A 20,530-nucleotide genomic window follows, 5' to 3' on the forward strand; every position below is an offset into this window, starting at 1 on the left:
ACAAAGACTTGAATCCTTATTATTAGGGCATTACTCGTTATAGTCTGGTGTGAAAGAGAGAAATCCAGATGAACTGTTGGTAGAATTAGTGACAGAAGCCTAAAAGAAAGAAGAGAGTTAATACACAGGTTACTTGAATTCAGTGCTCTCCCACCTGGAAATCTGTGAAGTCAGGTGTGTTTGTGAAATGTTACTGTTTTGATATCCTGAAACTAGCATCCTTTTAAAATTCATAAAAATACTAATGCTACAGGAAGTTGGTTAAGCATTAAACATATGCAAGCATTGGTCATATCTTCTTAATGAATTTAATTTACTTTAGTATATCCTTTTGTAGTAACTTCTTAATTTAGTTGTAGCTAATGAGAAAATGATTTTGGAAAAGGGTAGGATAAACTCTAGGATGATGCTGAGCTTTAGTTTAACAGGATAGTCTCAAGGGAAAAGAAACAAAGGGCAAACTGGTCTTTGCCTTTGGCAGTATAAACCTATAAGTGCTAAAACTTGGGAATCAAATTATTCTGTTTCATACTACAAGATGTTTCTAAGACGAAATAAAAACATTTTTTTCTTATAGCTTCATTGGTTTTAAAGTTATTAAGATTATTCAAAATGGTTTGTTTAGCTTCTGTTGCGATGAAGTTTTAGGGATCAAGTCTGTTATGAGAAGACCTAACATGGAATACAGAAACATGAATATGTTCCCAATTTACTAATTTATAAATAAAATAGCACCAGATCAACCCTTTAATAATTCAGGTTTTATTAATTTTTTAATCAACTTTTCTATTTCAAGCAGCTGTATCTGGACCTCTCTTGGGTAGATTTTTAAATTTTTTTTCTGACAGAAAACAGTAAGTTTTATGGTGTTGTAGTTATAATCTATAATCTCCAGATAACTTCTTTCCCAATTAGCTCTTCCCTTGTTCCCAGCTTCAAACACAGAAAATTGGAATATGCAGATGAGAATGATTAGGCTGTAGGACTCTGTAGCAAAGATTTTGACCATCTGACTGGACTTAAGTTATACAAGAAATTATAATGACCATTGCACTCAATTTATAGTAAGTCTGACTTCTCCCCTGCCTAAGTTTTCCAAGCAGAGGACTATATCAAATGTTTTGTATCAATGAATTAATTTCATTACAAAGGACAGAAGGATGTTGCTATGGTGGGAATGGCATGACTCTTCTGGAATGCCAACAGAAGGAAGGCAAAACCACCAACCTCTGGCAGGTCCCCTTGTCAGCTTGACCCTTCAACAGAAGCCACTGGATGTGGTTTTGGAAATGTCATTCTGAGAGCTAATTCCTTTTTGTCTGACAACAGAGGATATTCAAATAAACTTAAAATATTCAGCTGTTTCTGTGCAAAAATAATAATCAAGGCCCTTCACTGCTTCTCATCTTTTATTCACTCAGATTCATTCCTACATCTGATCATTCCATGACACCAGCCTCCATCTTCCTTATGTTTTCAAACACGTCTCTTCTTCCTTTGATGATAGTACATGGCTGGGAAGGCTGGTCTTTTTAAACACCTGCAAAGTAAGAAAGATGTTTATCCTCTTCATAATCCCTTCTAAAATGCATTTTTCCTTCCAGGATGCCTAGGAAAAAATGACAATTTCTAGGAATCTGCTTATTTCACTTATCAACAGTATCTATTTTTTGCCTTTTCTCTCTGTACTTTAGAGGAAGAAATACAGAATATTCCATCTTATCCTGTTGTTCTTTATTCAGTGATTTCTAGACAGATGCAATGGAGGGGTCATGGCACTCCACAAGAGATCTACAAACCTTATCATGTTTTTTTTCCATCAGTGTTTCTTGCCAGGTCATCTCTTCCATTTGACTCCAGTGTTTTCGTTTGTAATGTTTAATAATATCTTCTTACCTTTGCAACATTGTCTGAGCTCTGCAAATAAATATTGCAGTGTCAGACATAAACATTTATTATTCCATGGCTGAAATAGCAGAAGGTAAGCATAACAAAACCAAGCACAGTATACAGGAGTATCTGCTACACCTTAAATGATTTTAGTAGAAACTTGTGGCTAAGTTACAAACAAATGGCAAGTAATTCAGAAGAGGTGAATACTCATCTCTCCCCCGCACTTTTGTTTTGCAAAATGAGCCATTAAATTCTTTTTCTGTTGGATACAGGGTGGATGAGGGTACCCTGAAATCTGCCCAAGAAATCAGATCAACCATCAGTAAAATTAAAGTTACTGTAAGCATCAACTATTTTTGTAAATGTAGGAATACTCTCTGTGCTTCCAAATTGAGACTCTAGCCCATGACATGGAAACATCACCTGCACCCTGACCTGGAACCTGTATGGAATTTCCTTTTGCCTTCAGAGGCATGAAGGTGGTAGGTAAAGGAAAGTAAGCATGAGAGATCATGTGTATTTGAAGTTTCTGAGACCCAGTAGAATTATTTATGAATGCACTGGTGTGATTCAGTGACTTCTGAGATCAGGCGAACTAGAGGATAATTTTGAACACTCCTCCCACTCACACCCATGTCTGCATATATTAATTAATAAAGCGTATTTCAGTAGAAATAGAAAACATAGCAGGCAAAGGAAATAAGAACATGTTTAAAAATTTGTTGTACTTTGGTGTTTTATAAAAAATTCATAAAGAAAACATTGAGGAATTTTTAAATGTCAGAATTAAAGCAAATAACACACAATTCAGTTTCCTTTTGAGAAGCTGCTATGACACCATCTTTAAGTATTTCAATAACTTTTTTCATTATTCCACATACATCTTGCACTGTATCACAAATTCCTTTTATAAACACTGCCTAAAATCACTAGCACTTATTACATGATCAGAAATTCATTATTTTATTCTGTCTTCCTCATTCAACATATGTCCTTTACTACGCACCATCTAAATTCTGTCATTTATACAATGGGATTTTATGGCGCTCATCAGAGCAACTGATGACGGGATTCACACACAGAGCTATATTTCACAACATCCATGTGATGTGAAGACTTATTGTTATCCTTACTGAGCAACTGGAGCTACATCACAGAGAAATAAAAATAAAGCATGGTTTCCAAGAAGAGAGTCCCCAGCCAACCACCTTGGAAAGATTTTGTTTAAGTGTGCATTCTTAATTTTCTGGATGACCATCCTAAATCCCAGCTGAGCAGAAGACATTTCCATTGTGCAAGACACAGCTGGCACTTGTCTCACAGTGAGTAAGCTCTGGATCTGAAAGCAGTGTGACTATGTGACACCTGAGCTTGAAATCCTTTGCAGCTCCATGACATAGCATGGTGAACAGGCGGGCCCTCTAAAAATGCAGCTGGCAACCTTAAGACGGACTTTTTTCAGGCTATCCAAACTAAGATTATTCAGATAGTCAGAAGCCTTGAGCTGGATAGCATTCTCCCTTGCACACAGGTATGCATGCATAGGAGCAGACAGAGACTGATCTAGGCTGTGTGCAAGCTGGCCTTAACTTATTCCCTCTGGATTCAGGGGGCTGACAAACTACATGTCAACAATTTTCCAAAATTGACTGCAGATTTGGCGATTTTTACCTCTGTTTGGGGGCTCACATTTCTGATAGCTTTAGACACCCACTCACTGAAAAATAGCCCTTAAAGTACCAAAAAAACTTCAGCCAGCCTTGGAAGAACAGACTAGCAAACACAAACATGCTGGTATCACCACTCAGTCCTAGGGAAAGAGTGAAAAGCTTTGTAATGAAAACACCCTGGAACACAACCTAAAATGCCTCTCTGAGTCACTGCAGGGAGACAGCTGGTCACACTGACGTGGCAACACATTTCACATTCAGTTCTGTTGAAACACACTGCTACACCAGCCTTCAGACACAGATCCTTTAAGGCTGGGTCTGGCAACAGGCACTTTGTTGAGGCTGCTGTTGTCAAATAGCACAGGTCGTATGTTGTTTGCTGTGAAATCCCAGCCTGCTTCTGCTGCATGAGTTCCCAGCTCCAAATGCTGCTACACAATGATGGATCTGTTTTCTCAGGGGCTGGGATGAGATACTATATATAAAAAAACCTCAAACAAACAACAACAAAAAACCCAAAATACACCCAGCACATTGCTGTAGCTTCTTTAGTCCTTCTGTATTCACAGGCATTTTGCACATTACCAGTATAGTCCTTCTGCCATAGCTCCACTGTTGATTTCTTATTAAAATAGTCAGACAACCTTATTTTTCAGATTCACAACTATTGATATTAATTTTATTAGTACTGTGTGATCTATAGATGATATCCATTTATGCAGTACTTTCCCCCTACATTCTCCCTTCATAAAAAACTTAAAATATAAGGAATATTTATAAACATAAAATTTCTAGTGGTTTACCTCCATTATCACATTCTTGTTTTCCCCAGCACCACACTGTTCTGTCACCATTCAACTTGCATAAGTCTGGTTATATTGGATATTGATGCAGTCTAGGGTCACTCTGACTGACAGGAAAAAAACATCTTGGAGAACAGTGTAAAATTTCAAGACAATAAGAAAAAAAAAAACCACTATCAAATACCAGCAAACTCCAACTGTTGCCCAAGAAAATCGGGAATACTTGCTTCATGTAATGTATGTTGCTATACATAATATTACAGTTGATCAAAGAAATCCAAATATGACAAACATCCAGAAATCTTTACTCTGACTGTAACAGCAAAGAGGCAGTGCTCATGCACTGCTAGCATAGGACATGGGCTTAGCTTAGGTGATTTCAGGAGCTTCTGCTTGCAGCTTTGAGTTTCTAGAAAAGCAAGGAGGGAAGAACATGTAGAAGCGAAAGTAATTCCAAATTAGACACAGTGGCTGGTGAAGCAATGAACCACGAGACAAACACCCACACAGACATTTCAGATGGCAAAAGTGCATCTTGGGCTCTATGGAAACATCCTGTCATGCTGCTAAACCCTGCAGTGATGGGAGAGCTATGCTGCGGCTTGCTGCTGACAGGGTTGAACTCACCACATCCAGCAAACAGCCACAATCATTACCCTGAATGTGCGCCAGACCACAACTATTTGCAAACTAATATCTTGAAGAAAATAGTCGCTGATTGTAATTGCTCTTCAAAATTACACTCATCATTGGCAAACACTGATTAGCTTTCATTTTGTAGCTTATTTGAAAATTAGTGGCAGACAATGCTTCTTGCTAATTTCCTAGGAGGATAACGGGAACTTTTTACACAACCTCTTGCCCCAGCTGTCTACATGAGCTGTCTACATGAGCTGAGAAATAGCTGTTACACACTTGGCATTTTACTCTTTGCTAAATTTTATGCTCATATTGAATTTTGGTTTTGCACACATGGATTTTAAATTCCAGGTCTTACTTTGAAACTAAAAATCAATAACCCCTATATGAACCTAGCACAGGTGTTGCACTTTACTAAGCTCCATATCAGTGCTACCCTGACCTGAGATAGCATGATTCCAGTTAAAAAAAAAAAACTTTCCTCAGTGCAAAACCCTAAAAATGAGCTTAGGCAAGTCCTCCTTTCCACACGTTTTTGGTGGATGTCTGTTTCAAGTATAGAGAAAAGATCTTTTACTGATGGTACAATTTCATAAGACAGAGGTCAAATACAGGTGTTTGTGCAAAAGCGTGCGTTATTCCTATTCATTCTCAAACCTCATCCACACATTTTGTGCAGATTTGAGGGTCCATCAACATAGTGCAGGTGCATGTTTTATGACAATGGCAGATTTTCTTAACAAAATTTATTCCTTAATTTGTTCACTGACTGTTAGTCTGACTTCAAATCAAATTGTGCTAAAAAGCATTTTGAAGAATATCATGCCTTGTCAATGCACATAATTTTCATATAATATTTCAAGCAGGCATCAGCATGATAATGCTAATTTTTCAAAGTGGTCTGTTTGTAAGTTTCTTTAATTTTACAAACTTCTTTTTTTGTACTGCAGGAAAGTGAGATGTTGAATGAGGCTCTAAGATAGTTCTGCATTTGCAAGTGTGCGTGGGATCAAGCTACATTGCTGACCCACATCACCTTCATCTCAAACATTTTAACACCTCACCGATCCAATTTATACTAGCATACATATTAGACAAGTAGGAGATTTCCAAATTATGTACTTTCCGGGGTTGAGAGCAGCAAAGGGTTGATTTCTTTTTTCCACCAATACACTTGCAGATAATTATCTTATTCCCTTAAGCCATCCCTGGACCCCATCCTGTGGAGCCTTGACTTAATTTTGGAACATTTACTGAAATGCATTCCCATCACAAACCGTCTTTCAATGCAACTATTGAATTCAGTGAACCTGTTCACATGGTAATATCTACTGCTCAGCATGAGTAATGATTGCAGAATCTATCCTATGACATTTTTAATGAAGAAAATCTTACGTACAGTGGGTTTTATCTTCACAGAAGATAAAGTGAGACAGTTACATGAGGTCTCTTAATCTCTACCAGTATTAAGGCACCTCATGTTGCTTTGTAGTGGCTAAGGAACATTTATACACACTGGTACACAAGCTGTTTTGTGAACATAACATTCTGATGTAATGTCACAAAATATTGTACTTGTTTTCAAAGTGATAGTGCATTCATATCCTTCTGCTCTAGCCAGTCTCTGGGAGCTTCCACACACCTTGAAGAACCCTGTCTGCAGCAGCTGAAACCTACTGAGGTATTCTCTGGCTTTCAGATGCATAGCTAAAACAACGTAAATCAACTTTGTTTTTCAACCCCAACCATACCTATGTGGTTTTTTGTGGTTTTTTTGGTTGGTTGGTTTTGGTTTTTTTTATCTTACTTATGTTCTATTGTTAATAGAACAAATTGTACATGGCAAAATTGTGAGGTATTTAGGAGTTTGAAGCTCTTTCTTCCAAAAGACTTTTGCCCTGAAGGAACTGCAAATCTAGGCAAGACCTTTAAAACAAACTTGACTATTTAATAACTCCTTTAGTGACTACTAATTATTTAAAATAGCTAATATCTTTAAAATATTTATCTCACCCTTTTACTCTTGTGGCTGAATTAGAACATTCTGATGAGTCATTTTTATTCATCTGCAGTGGATAATTTGACTGCACCTATTTCCATCAAAATATTATCTGCAGAATTGTATTCATTATTATTTCAGCTGGTATCCCAAGTTTCAGCAGAATTTGCTATTCTGCATATTGCCCATATTATTGTAAGTCTGTTTGTCATCTGGAAAGCGAATGATGTTTTGTAATCACAAAGCCAACATCAAATGAGTAGAACAGATGCAGTGCTTAAGTTAGTTCTGATTTTAATTTGCTGCATTGTACACTTCTTTCATATGTTGCTATAGGCAAAACTGGTTCATGCACTAAGGGGCATTTCATTCACTAACAAATAATGGAGTAGTAAAAAGGCAAAGGTAATAAAAAACCCAGCGTGAAATAGTCACAGAACATACAGGAGTCAGAGAGGTAGCAGTTGGAATTAGAAGGAAAAAGGAGAAATAATATTCATTGTCCACTATCTTTACCTCTTTTACCTCTGAAAAGTATTTCACCCTTTTCTGCCCTTCCCCACAACCATACAAAATGTACATGTTTGTAATTTTCTTTTCTCATCTTGCCTGTTCCATTTGCTGTTCTATTTCCCTTGTTTTTCCTTCATTCTCTCCCTGGTGATGGTAAACTTCAATTCAATTATTCCAGTCACTATTGGTGTCATTATTTCCATCATTCATAATCTTCCCATTCCCTTGTACTGTGTCATAACACCTGAGCAAGTAATGAAAGGGCTAGAAAAATTTGGTAGCCTCAGTATCCTTGTCACTTCTGCCTTTCAGATCTCAGAAATACAGACTGCTCTACACTAGGTCAACCAAAGAAAAATCACTGTCTCAGTAAGATTTAGAACAGCTTTAGGTCAATTGTTATTTGTTAACCTGTATGAAAAGTGAACCTAATCTACATAAAATCTCTGGTGGCTAAGACTATATATTAGAACCTAAACTACTCTTGATATTGTCAGCCTCACAGTTAGCAAGAAATAAACAAGTCAGAGAAACCAAATTATCTTTCCACTTAAAAAGAAGGTTTGTTTGTTTGTTCTTTTCCCACACTGGGACTGAAGCACACCTGATGGAAGAGTATTTGCAAATTCAGGAATGGCAGATTCACTGTTCAGTTCAAAGAATACAGGGCTCAAGGTTGGATAGTATAACTGGGATTCTGACATACGCGTGCTTATAAAGTTAAAAACCGTGTTGCTCTTCTGCAAATACCAGGCACTCAAGTCTCCAGAATGCTCTCTGACATGTTTTTGTACACTTACTAAATGAATTTTTGAGAGTTCAAATGTTAACAATGAATCCCCCTTTTTTTTTTATCCTTTTGGACCAAGAGATAAAAACTGCACTAGGATTTTAAATGCTAAGTAAAAAATGTGCTAGACCACAACTTCTAATTAAAGTGACATTACCACTTTTCACCACTGTAGTGATATTACAGCACCTTCATCTCCCAAAACAGTGCTTGTGCAGATGGTTCCTATCTTTCTGTACTTGAGCTTTTTTCCATTTACAACAAGTAGTCATTTTTAATAGATGAAGTAGTCAGTTTGTTCTTGAGTGCATTCAGAGGAATGCAATCCAAAACTGCAGTACAGAATTTCTAAATAAACTCACTCTCATTCTCTGGTTTCTACCATTTGCTCAGACCACTTATCTGGAAACCCAGTTTCAGTACAGGCTAGACCACAGAATCAAGAGTGGCTTCAATAGCAGACAAAACAAGAGAATAGAACTCTTCCAATTCATCTTGCTCTGTAACAGACTGTATCACATTCCACTTAAGCAGTCAGTGTCATTTTCTGTCTCTGGTCTCACCCCATTCTTCCCCGAGGATTTCTGACAGAATGTACCTTATAGACAAAACTCCAGTGCTGAACCTAATAAACACTACTAAGAAAACAAACAGAACCCTTTCTCTTCCATCTTAGCTCTGTTAAAACCCTATTTCTAGTAAAAAAAAAAAAAAAAAAGATATGTAGGAAAGAAACTCACACAATCTAAAGAAAACTCAGTTTCAGCTACCACACAGGGACTGACAAATCCACTATTAGTCATACTGACAGTGCATCTTTTACTATGAAAATAAGATATGGCAACAGAGTTATGTTACCTGTTTCTAGGCAGTTCAACTAATCTTTGCTGCAACAAAACAGTTTCTACAAAAGGAAAATACCCTTAATAGTGTGCTGATTCATACACCCTCCTAGGAGCTGTTAGATACCAAGGTCTACGTCTGTCTCGAAGACTTCTCTGACCACTATCTCACAGATGTCAGTGATAGCGAACAGTGCAATTATTTTTTGTTCAGATCCCAAACTTACACTTTAGACATGCTCTTAAAATAAGTACAGGACTGGCCTGTCTGGAGAATGCCTATTTTTGAAACCCCAGCTATTCTGAATGTGAAACAATTGCCAGGCTTTCCAGTGTTATCCCAACTATAGCAACAGGGGAGGGCACATAAAAAGGAACAGCTCTCTCAGCCTTCAAATCTAGGCAGTAATAGAGCTGGACAGCATCTGAGAGGGGGATTTTCAGGGCTGTTATTCCTAAATGCAACAAAGTCTTGCATTTGAATCTGGCCCTACATGACTAGCTAGTAGGTTACAGATGCATTTATTATGGAGTAAGAAAGAAACACAACAATAACTGATTTTCTGAACATCTTGTGGGTACCAGCAGCTATTGTCTTGTCCTGTGGGCATAATTCATTCACCAAGACGTATTTCTTTGCTTTAATGACTGTTGATTATTTATATTTCCTAATAAGTAATAAACTTGCTCTTCAAAGCTGTAACAGAAAGGTCAAGGGAAAAAGGGCATTTGGCATTTCTATGGTATTTTCTTTTATTCTAGAAATAAATATGGTACAACTCATTCCCATGGAAGCACTACAGAATGGGAACATACCTCAGGCAAGACGTATGGACATATAAGAATCAGAAATCACCTGCTCTAAAAGTCAAAACCACGGTACTAAAAGGAATAACAATGGAATAATATAACTTTGCACATATCAAGAAATCCAAAACAGGCTGGCATAATATTTAACATTGTCAAATAGTGTTTCTATCATCCTTCCTTTTAAAAGCATATAGAGCCTTGCGGATATCTCCGTTTCTGCCATGACATGATCCATGACCAATGTAGGCTGGCATTATAAAGCTATGTGAGCTTGTGATAAGTAAGCAAAAAAGGTCAACATGATTTTCTGCAGAGAGACATCATAAGATAAAGCAGGGTTGCAACATTTCTACTCCATATAGATTGTGTCAGTCCTAACATAAGATGAAGACAAAATGGAGAGCTGTCACAGGTTATTTTAAGTGCTCAGAGAGAGACGAGAGTGGGAACTGACATGGAAGGATTATGTGAGTTAAACATATACTAAATAAGGAGATTAAAAATGTACCTTTTATATTTAAAAGGGTGAAGACAAAGAACATAATAATGAAACAGAAAAAGGGACCATCATCATCACCAGGAGAAACAAACACATTCAAATACAGCACAAATTCCAGAGGATGGAGGTAAAAACCTTTTCTTGGCAAGGCTGAAGAAGTACTTTTCAAAACACTAGCAAAACACAGTAGTAGAGATGATGATAAACCCTAGATTGGTGAGTGATGGTGGAGTAAAAGAAGTATTCTTCCAAGATATGGCTTCCTAAGTGGTCTTAGACCTGTGAAATGCTAAAATGCCCTTATAGTTCCACAAGAAGTATGTATTTCCCCCCCTTGTCTAAACCTTAATGTGGAACAGTGAGAGACAGAGGAGGGAAGCCCGAGCCTGGGCAGATGGTGGTGTTCAAAACCACATGACCACAAATGCTCTGTGGGTTTAACCATCTCACTGAACAAACTGCTGGTAGTACTTGCGGGACTTACCGTGTGACCAGCAGAAATCTCTGAGATTTTCTATTCTACTTTTTTCTTTTTAATTTTATATTAATTTATTTGTCTAGCTGGTTTATAAAAGTGTAAAACACATGCACTTTAAGCACATCATAGTTGTTGCAACAGTAGGGTGTTTTTTATCATCAGCTACTGACATATCATCAGTAAGGAAAGCTAAAAACACATCCAAAAGGAAACTGTCAGCCACATGTTGAATAATTATCAGCTTTACCATACTCAGAACACTAAGTTAGGTTATAAAATGTTGAAAGTCCTAGGAATATCCTAACACTAAACCTGAGGACTTCAGTCAGGAGCAGCAAGAGTAGCAGTACACATCATTACCAATTTTTGTCATGTCAGACAGCGAAGAATGATTTAGGTAAATAAATACTGTTTGCTTTGCATTAAAGGAATTTCTTCATCCCTTCCTTCAACTTCATCTGTATATAAATTTTAAAGCAGGAATAAAAAGCCTATACAAATGATCATAAAATACTCATATATATGCAAATTAAAGCATATATACAGTTCTTTAAATCTTCCCATTATCTAAAACAGAACAAGGATTTCAGCAGCTGTTGAAGTATTAGGGTTTTCTGGTTGTGTTTTTAAATCAGAACATAATTCCAATAGCTTCACTTGAGTAGAGTTTGAGCTTAGGTACTAAATTCAGAGGACTTCTCTGAACAGAAATTTAGGTATACTTTACTTGGCATTCTTAGCTTTTTAATTTTTTTTTTTTTTAAAGGAGATCTACACTGTAGTCCATGCTATCTTTTTATATTATGTAGGCATCTACTTCAAGTTAAGTTTCAGCTCAACAAAGGCATCTAATAACTAGGAAGGTATTGCAAATTATCTTAGCATACAAAAAAAAAACACTTTTGAATGTTTCCCCATTCCCCTACTGTCAAAATTTGAGTGTGTTGAGCACTTGAAGTATGAAGACTCCATAATCTACTAATTCACCTCATATCTTTGCATTTCATAGCAGGTTTTTCAGTTTTGGAGCCAGAAAGTTAAAGAAAGAACAGATTTTTTTCATAATTACTGCCAGTTCTCTCTCTCTAGCTAAGTGAGAATGATTTTTAACTAACTTTAGGACTGCTCTGCTAGACCATTTTCTTCAAAAGATACCTGTTTTAACTTTTTCTTCATGGCATGTTGTCCAGTTTCCCATTAAAGGATTTCTTCCCATCAGCAAAACTGAAAAGTATGTAAATAATTCCCCTTGAATCATAGAATCATTAAGGTTGGAAAAGACCTCTGAGATCATTGAGGCCAACCGTTAACCTAACTGCCAGGTCCACCTCTAAATCATGTCCCTAAGCAAATTGAAATTTCATTAAGTTTAACAAGCAGTCAGTATTACAATTTTACTCTTAGTTTCTATTAAATTTTATTTTTTAAATAATAATTTATGGCTTTTAAACTTCCGTATGACAAAATCTGTACCAGTGATAGTTCTCCACTGAAGTTGCAAGACTAAAACAGTGGAGGAAATATAGCTATAAGCTTTTCCAGGCAGGTCCCATACATTCAAGCCCATATGGAGGAAACTTTACTTGCTTTGCTAGAAAACCTATTTTCACAGTAAGGAGAAGGGGGAAGGAAAAAAAAAAAAAAAAAAGAGCCAAGAAGATAGTAGGAAATATTTTATCTTCCTTGTTAATGAGGCTGAACAGGAAAGATAACATTATGTATTTTCCCTCAAGGTATCACAACCTGAAACTAAACCTGCAGCAGAGAAGTGAGTTTAAATGCATGTTTTAATGACTCCTGAACAGCTCCTTGGATTTACACACCTGAGTAGCTGGTAACAACTTTTGACCAATTCAGGTACAGCATTTGATATGCAATATTTCTTTGGGAGGAAAATGAAGTAGCTCAGTAGGACATTTTGTACATATGTACTACCACATATAGCACATATTTTTCAGAGGCTCACCTAAGTCTTTCTGTGGTCCTATAGGGACTGCTGAGCCCATATACTTGGACGTTCCTCCTTCACAACCTGGACATATGACTGTCAGCTCATTCGGACAAGTTATACATCAGATAAGTGCTTTCCTTATATATGCACTTACTTTCAGTATCAATCTGGCCAGTTAACTCTACTAGATGACTTGCATCTTTAAAATTAGACACAAGCAAGTGTTCTGCGTGTCTATTGGGACTAAGTATATCAGTTTTCACCCATACGTATCCCCATACATGCATGCATGCATACATGTACAGTGTTATTCTCCTTTAATGCTTCTTTGACTTATGGAGTCCAAATTTTATTGGTCAAGATTAATTATTTCAGACTACTACTAGAGAGTTTTCTTAAACAAAACACACAAACAAAAAACCAAAAAAACTTGATCAAATTAATTTTTGATTCTCTTAAGCTAGTATGAGATAACAAAGGCTGTTTGCAGTGGTCTCAGTGAAAAGTCACATGAAAAAATCCAGTATTTATTACAGGTGTTTTGTTATGTTCATGACAAGTGTCAAGCCTTGTGTTTCTTTGCTCATATGCCTGACAAGATCTCTTCACATTTGATTTAAAGGGCTTGCGAATAAAGTAGAGTGAGCTCGAGCTGGAAATGAGAGGGACCATGATGCATTAGAAATCAAAGGTCACCAACATTTACATGTACTGTTTTGAACTAAAACATTATCTTAAACTATTATAGAGGGTGTAAGTACTACTCGGTGCTCTATTTAACAGAGACCTGAGCCTTTACTTCCAGACTAGTTTTCTTTTTTCATTAAAATAGGAAGTTTTCATGATACATTGGTGCCCTCCCACTTAAAGGGTTCTCTGAAATTAATGGAATTTAGACAGGTCTGTGTGAGTTCATGCTATTATCCTCCAGGATAAAAAAGGATTAAATTAAAAGATTTCAGTCTGTTAAGTGTAACATCACACAAGGAGCAACTCCTGAGTTACAAAATCTATTACCTGTATTTGTCAGGAAAGCAGTGCTTGTTGACAAGCACCATTCAAATCCCTATCCTAAACCTCATATTCCTCACAGATCCAGCACCACTCCTTCATTGTGTGGTGATGGATGACTGTCAATCAAAAATGCTTTATTAAGCTCTCCTGGATCTACATGTATATAAGAGATCAGACATGATGTTCTTCCTAACAGCAATTGGAAATACCTATTTTGTAAATTGTTATGTTTTAGGATACCATATTTGTCAATTCTCTTAAGTCCACAGACGTGGGTCACCTTGCGGGGCGGGGGGGAAACAACCAAACAAAAAACACACAAAAAACCAACCCCAAAACTGCCAGATATCTTTATACTATGAGAAGCAATAAAAATGGTTTCAAAGATTCATTTAAAAGACAAAGGTAATATTTTTCACACTATAGGCAGGCACAGGTATAGAGAGGTTGAGCAGGACTCAGCTGTTTAAGTCCTTTCAGAACTGCACAGCCTAAGCTTTCGTGCTTCTCTTGGTGTTAGGAAAGTCTCTTGAAAATGCTGTGAGTCAAATTCTTTGCTGGAACAAACTGGTATGTTCTGAATTCTGCAGAATTTGTTTTCTTGTGCTTAACTATAGCTAAAGAGGTCAAACTGGAATCATTACTTTGAATTACAGAAAGGAATGGTGATACTGAGTGTTTACTAGATGCACAGATTGTTTTCTTGTTTACTCTGCTTTTGCAATGGCAATTACACTGTTTGCATCTGATTTGAAGACCACCACACGGTAATTTTAGCTTTTACCATAATAGACCTCCATTTAGCTAGAAATAAATACCGCTTTTCATCAGGTTAGTTCTGGTTCAAGCAATATCATTCACACATGCCTTGTATGGTTCTTTCGCATGAGCTGGTCTGAAATAATCTAATTGGACATCTCTCTGAACTGGCACATAACAGAAACGCGTAGCACCATACACTCTGCCAAACATCCTTGTTTGTAAATACATTCTGTAATCAAGTAAGAGTACCACAACCGCAAATAAAAGGGCACAAGGGAAATGTGTCCAAAATGATAAAGTCAGACGTGACCTCAAGAAAGGTATTTAGCTCTTTCATGCCTAAGTTTTGCCAGTCTCCACTATGATGCAGCTGCCATCATGTTCTTAACAAGCAGCAAGATCTCTGTTGGAGTCTGCCACATCCAGTGCACAGTGACATTTTTATCTTCCCAGGACCATGTATTTCCTTTGGAAATGAAAAATTTCTTTAATTAGAAGTTGAAACTATAATGTCAAACCACTTCCCGGGGTTTTCCCCGAGAATGCACAACATAGGTGCTAAACATAGAAAATAGAGAAAGCATACTTTACTGCACATAGGGGCTCTGTGGTCTTCCCAGCAATCATTGTTCAAACATACAAAATAAAAACCTTTGCAATGGAATGACAGAGAGCTATATAACTAGAAACTGTCGAGTTCTGATGATGTTAATAGCATGTGGGTCTACTATCTGCAGCTCCAGCTCATGTCCTTCACCTGACAATCTCTTCTCATGCATAGGTAACTCAAATAACTGAATTGTGCTAATACTGATTAGGATGATGAGCTTACATGTTTGTTTTTCCTCAAATAATATGAATATTATGTTTTGCACATGAAACAAAATACTTGCCAAAAAGGGCAAAGTTTTGATCCTTCTGCTTTAGAGTATGTTACCTTTATAGAAAATAATTACAGCTGGCAGCGGAGAACAAGCAAGAGATCTAGATTCTAACTATGAAATCCATAGCTATTTTGATTTTGTCTGTCACAGAAACACAGCTGCATCCAACAAACATAAATCAGGATGTATTTTCCTGAACTCTCTGGCAATTCAGCTGTATGTAAAATTTCCAGTTGCTGCTGTGTGAGCCTTGGGCTCTGTTTGGCAGAGCAGGTGATGACTGCAGCATACCTACAAGGACAGTCTCAGCTGTAGCCACACATAAAAGACAGACTTAGAAGCACAGCCTAGTGCTGCTCAAAGCACAACATTTCATATAAGGTCATCAATTTTACTGCCAAGGATACTGATTTCACAGTTGCCACTAGCCTCTGGAGAATTCAAATGCTGTATTCCAGCCATAAGTGAGTAAATAAGTAATTTTCTGTGTGCTGGTTTTGCTATGTTAGATTGTATTCCAGACTTTTTTTTTTAAATGAACTGGAATTCAAGATCCATTAGACTATAATGTATAGATGCAAACTACAAAGGCTGAAATATTATAAGTGTTTTAGTCAAATACCTATGATTTTTTTAAATTAGAGCTCACTTTTTTTAAGCCTACTGAAAAACATACACTGTATAGTGTATTGATAAACTGAGAAACTGAGAATACATGAATGCCAACTACTACGAAAAAAACTTTTCTTATTATTTCCAACACTAGGAAAAAAAAAAGTAGATTTAACAACATCATTTGTGAGATCAATTTTCAGTGCAAACATAAAACAGGGTAAAGAATGCAATTTTTACTCCATTCAGATTAAAAAACAAAAAAACCAAACCACATACATTGAGCTGGACAAGGACAGATCCAGTTAACCCACATGTATTAGCTTCAGTAGCATCTGTAATTCTTGATTTCTTTGGTTTTCTTCCAGTTCAAGGAAACAGAATTGTATGTGAAATTCTATGTAACCAATTGAGTTCCACGGCTTGTGTGTCATATTCAAACATAAGCTGTTAAGTTGGTTTGTAGCTTCACACAGTTTAAATACAACAACAAAACTTCTAAAATAAAGTCTAGGACCATCAGATTGAAGGGATCCTTCAATCAGCTTCCATCACTATTAGACCTTCCTTCTTCAGCGGTCCATAATATCAAAATCGCATCCTTTCTACATTTCACACCCCACCCCAACCCCAAACTACTTTGATTTCAGATATAAAATAGCAACAACAAAAAGAAATCTTAATGAACACATTTCTACTATATCAGTCTTACCAGCCCACTCTTCAACTTAACATTACAGCTAGTGAAGTTCAGAGAGGTCATATTTAGAAATGAGAAACAAAGTAAAAACTAAAAAGGTAAAAGTCAAGCTGTTATTTTATACAGAGTTTAACATGTTTTCACCTTTTGATTGAAACTATCAAACCATCACACTAACTCTAGAGGGGGGGAAATAACAGACTATGGAGCAAGGCACACACTTTTTTACATAGCTCCACTGTTTTCTTTGACTGATGCTAAGAGACTAAAGCTGTGCTTAAAGTTTGATAAAACACAAATTAAAGGGCTATGACTTTCAGCATAGGTAAAAGCATGGGAATTTACAGAGTTCAGTGAGAGGTACTGAAGACATGGCACAACTGGTGACAAGGGTCAGACCAGACATACAACTAACTAGATACTGAGCACTTAGTCTTGAAAAAAATTGAACTAACACTACCAGATACTAAAGTTAAAAGAGTTACTAAGAAGCAGAAAGAAGCAGCATATTGGTGTATCATTAATGTTGTTTAACATGTGGGACTTAACTGTCAGTTGAGGAAACACCTTTTTCTGAATAGGTTTTTAGATAATGCATCCTTCACCTGTGTTTTGTTTTTGAAACAGTTACTGATCTATCAAAAGAAAGTCAGCAGCTGATATCAACTTATACAAGGAATGATTTTCATGCAACATAAACTTTATTATCTTTGCCAAAAGATATTTATCAGAAGAAAGGCAGAACAATATGATTATGATTTTTTCCACCAAGATGCATCACACATCTCTAAATAGGAGGAAGAAGCAATTTAAATATTGTGTCAAGTGAATTCAAAGAAATTAAAATCACAGGCAATACCATAAGTACCCCTGAGTTTTCTAGGGAATCTGGTCCCTGCTCTGTTCTAACTATTAAATAGTTATAAAGTAGTCACATGTAATACACTTAATAAATTAAATATATTTATTTATCCAAAAATGAGAGAAAAAGAAATCTAGAAACCTTTTTAAGCCACACACTAGTGCACGACCCTTCATGTTCTTCACTTCAGCTTCCAATTTCTAGCTCATTACAACACATTAAATTGCTTCAAGACATTTGTAGGCAATATAAAAGAAAGTGTTAACTCAAACTACTTCACTTTTCTCTTGTACCTTGAGGGCAAGCTGTTAAGCAGTTGCTGAACCAGTCTGTGAACTCCAGTCCTCTTACCAGTCATTGACTCATGAACTTTTTATTGAAGGTGTTGATTTTCACACAGCTGTCCTCCATTCACATGTTCTTAGGACAGGATTGAGGTGAAGTGACTAAAGCAACTTAAAAAAATACTCCAATAAATTGCAAATGTGTAAATCATGTGGCATAATGTTGTGGAATATGCATATATTTATATACACACTCAATTATGCATTCAAAATTTAAGGGTTAACACAACAAAAAGAAAACCCTAAGTGACTACCTCCTTTCTGTCATACTTTTGTCTTCAAATGGGTCAGCACAGGTGACTCTTACTTTGTGGTTTGGCTAGAATGTCTTTTAGTCAGAAATTTTATTTCTATATAAAAAATACCCTTAAAATTTATATAATTGTTATGGCATTATCCTTCATTTTAAAACAGACTAATTGCTTGGAAGAAATTTCTGTTGCTCCCTAACATGCGAGAACTTAAAAAATTAGGACATAATTTTATCCAACAACATGTAGAAAACCACCTAGTGTTCAATTTAGGAAACCCAGGTGAGACCTCACTGTCCCGCGTATGAACACAAGCGAAATGATGCACTTCTTGCTTGCCTGCGAAAGGAAGAAGAAGCAATGCTTGGGTAAACACAATTTCCATCCCCCAGATTATGAGGAAAGGCAATCACAGACCTCTCCTCTCCTCTGAGAGTGTGCTTACTCTTTGAAACTTGAGAGGTCAGTAGCTGTCTGTCAGACAATAGACTTCACTCTTTCCCAATACTCTAAAATCTCTGTTTTTTCCCATAAGAAGTACAAGCCTAGCACTAGCAGGCTACACCTGCTCCTTCATGCGGTTCTACAAACCACCCCCTGCAGCAAAGGGCCTGGCCACGTCCCATCTGCTGCTGACAACTTGTAAAAGGTATTCTCACCATCAAACCAGTGCTCTTGCACAGACCATTGCCACAAAACTGTCTCCGTTGCTGGTAGCACTGGACAAGGAAAAGTTACCAAAAGGAGGAACAATGGCAGACACTGCCAAATCTTTTGATTTATTTATTCATTTAAGCAATAACACTTTCTTACAATTACAACCACAGTAGATGAGTTTTGAAGTACACATGCTGAGTGTTTGCTTGGTTTTGATGAAGATATTCAGCTATTGTCAGTTTCAGAAGGCATATTTGTTAGAGAAAGGATGTTACATTACATAAATTTGCTCTGTAGAAATGTGTTTGTGAGCTTTAGCAGCAAGTCGTAACTGATGGCATGAGTAAGCAGCATAGCAAGGGAATTAATTGCAATGACATGCAGAAGTATGATTCTAGTTTAGGGGTAATGACGCTATTTTAAGAATGAGCCCTGTAGTACAGATAATCCATTTACTGATAAAATGGCTAGGTACGTAACTGCCACATAAGCAGTTATTTTTCTCAAACTCAGTCTACAATTACCTAGCAATTCCTTCTTTTTCTTCTGATTTCTCCATTGCCAAATGCCAGAAATATTAGCTGTGACACCCCGAGTCTTTCCTCTGATCAGAACTATTATTGTGGTTCAATCCCTCTCTATTCTTTTTTTACTAAGTCATAAATTCAGAGGATCACAGTGAACGAGGTTTAGAGAGGACTCCAGGAAGTTACCTGCTATTCTCCTCTGCCATAATACAGGATCAGCTATCTACACTGCTCCTGTGAGATGTTTCCTGGCATACTCCATCCAGCAAAGGAGGATCCTCAGCCCACCTGAGTAACCACATCGCTTTTTTTTCAGAAATTTTATCTTTTCCTGCATATAATCTAGTCTTTGCTTGATGCTGTGTAAACCAATGATTAAGCCACTTCTCTTGTCAACAAACAACTTGTTTCCTTGCTTTTTGCAAGAGCTTTAGTGTAACTGGAGAACATTATCTTGTCTCTTCTTAATATTTTCTTCTGTAGTCTTAAATAATGGCTTTTTTTCTTCTTCTTTTTTCTCATTTTGTGCTTCCAACACCTTTCTTTTTTTTCTTCTGGCTCTTCCCTGGTCTTTCTCACTTTGTCAACACCTCACTTGAGATGTGCTACTTAAACTTGGACACAGTATTCCCACTGAGTCCTACCAGTCGTGACCAGAGCTGTGGGGTTATCTGTGGGTCTTGATGGCAGCTCTTAATGTCTACACATACAAGTTTCTTTTCTGCAACAACACAACATTGTTGGCACAAGTTCAGCTTTTGATCCAGTGATCATCAGCTCTTTTCTAACTTATTACTGCATATGCTCTTGGAAAACTTTTTAGGGGTCAAAAGATCTCTACTGTTCATCCCATGATGCTAACGAAGTTGCAAGCCAAGCTCATTTGACAAGAAACAACTAACAAGTGAATCAGGTTTCTTTGTCTTTGCCAATAAAGGCTTACTATTTTGCAGAAAACCCACCCTGCCCCAGGAACCAGCTGTTTCAGATCTGCAAACCAGATTATCTTATTATATACGTATACACACAC

General features: G+C 36.9%; 1 long non-coding RNA gene across 1 annotated transcript; it reads right to left on the reverse strand.

Moving 5' to 3' along the window:
- Nucleotides 1-622: 622 nt before the first annotated feature.
- On the reverse strand, nucleotides 623-18,059 carry LOC148053267 (uncharacterized). Its single transcript, XR_015708925.1, has 3 exons — nucleotides 18,015-18,059; nucleotides 1,800-1,917; nucleotides 623-1,540 (listed from the first exon to the last, which is right to left on the reverse strand). It is a non-coding gene; the product is annotated as an uncharacterized LOC148053267 (long non-coding RNA).
- Nucleotides 18,060-20,530: the final 2,471 nt, after the last annotated feature.

This window comes from Nipponia nippon, unplaced genomic scaffold, assembly GCF_047370975.1.
Source record: "Nipponia nippon isolate SJK-2023a ecotype South Korea unplaced genomic scaffold, ASM4737097v1 scaffold_4, whole genome shotgun sequence".
NCBI classification, from domain to species: domain Eukaryota; kingdom Metazoa; phylum Chordata; class Aves; order Pelecaniformes; family Threskiornithidae; genus Nipponia; species Nipponia nippon.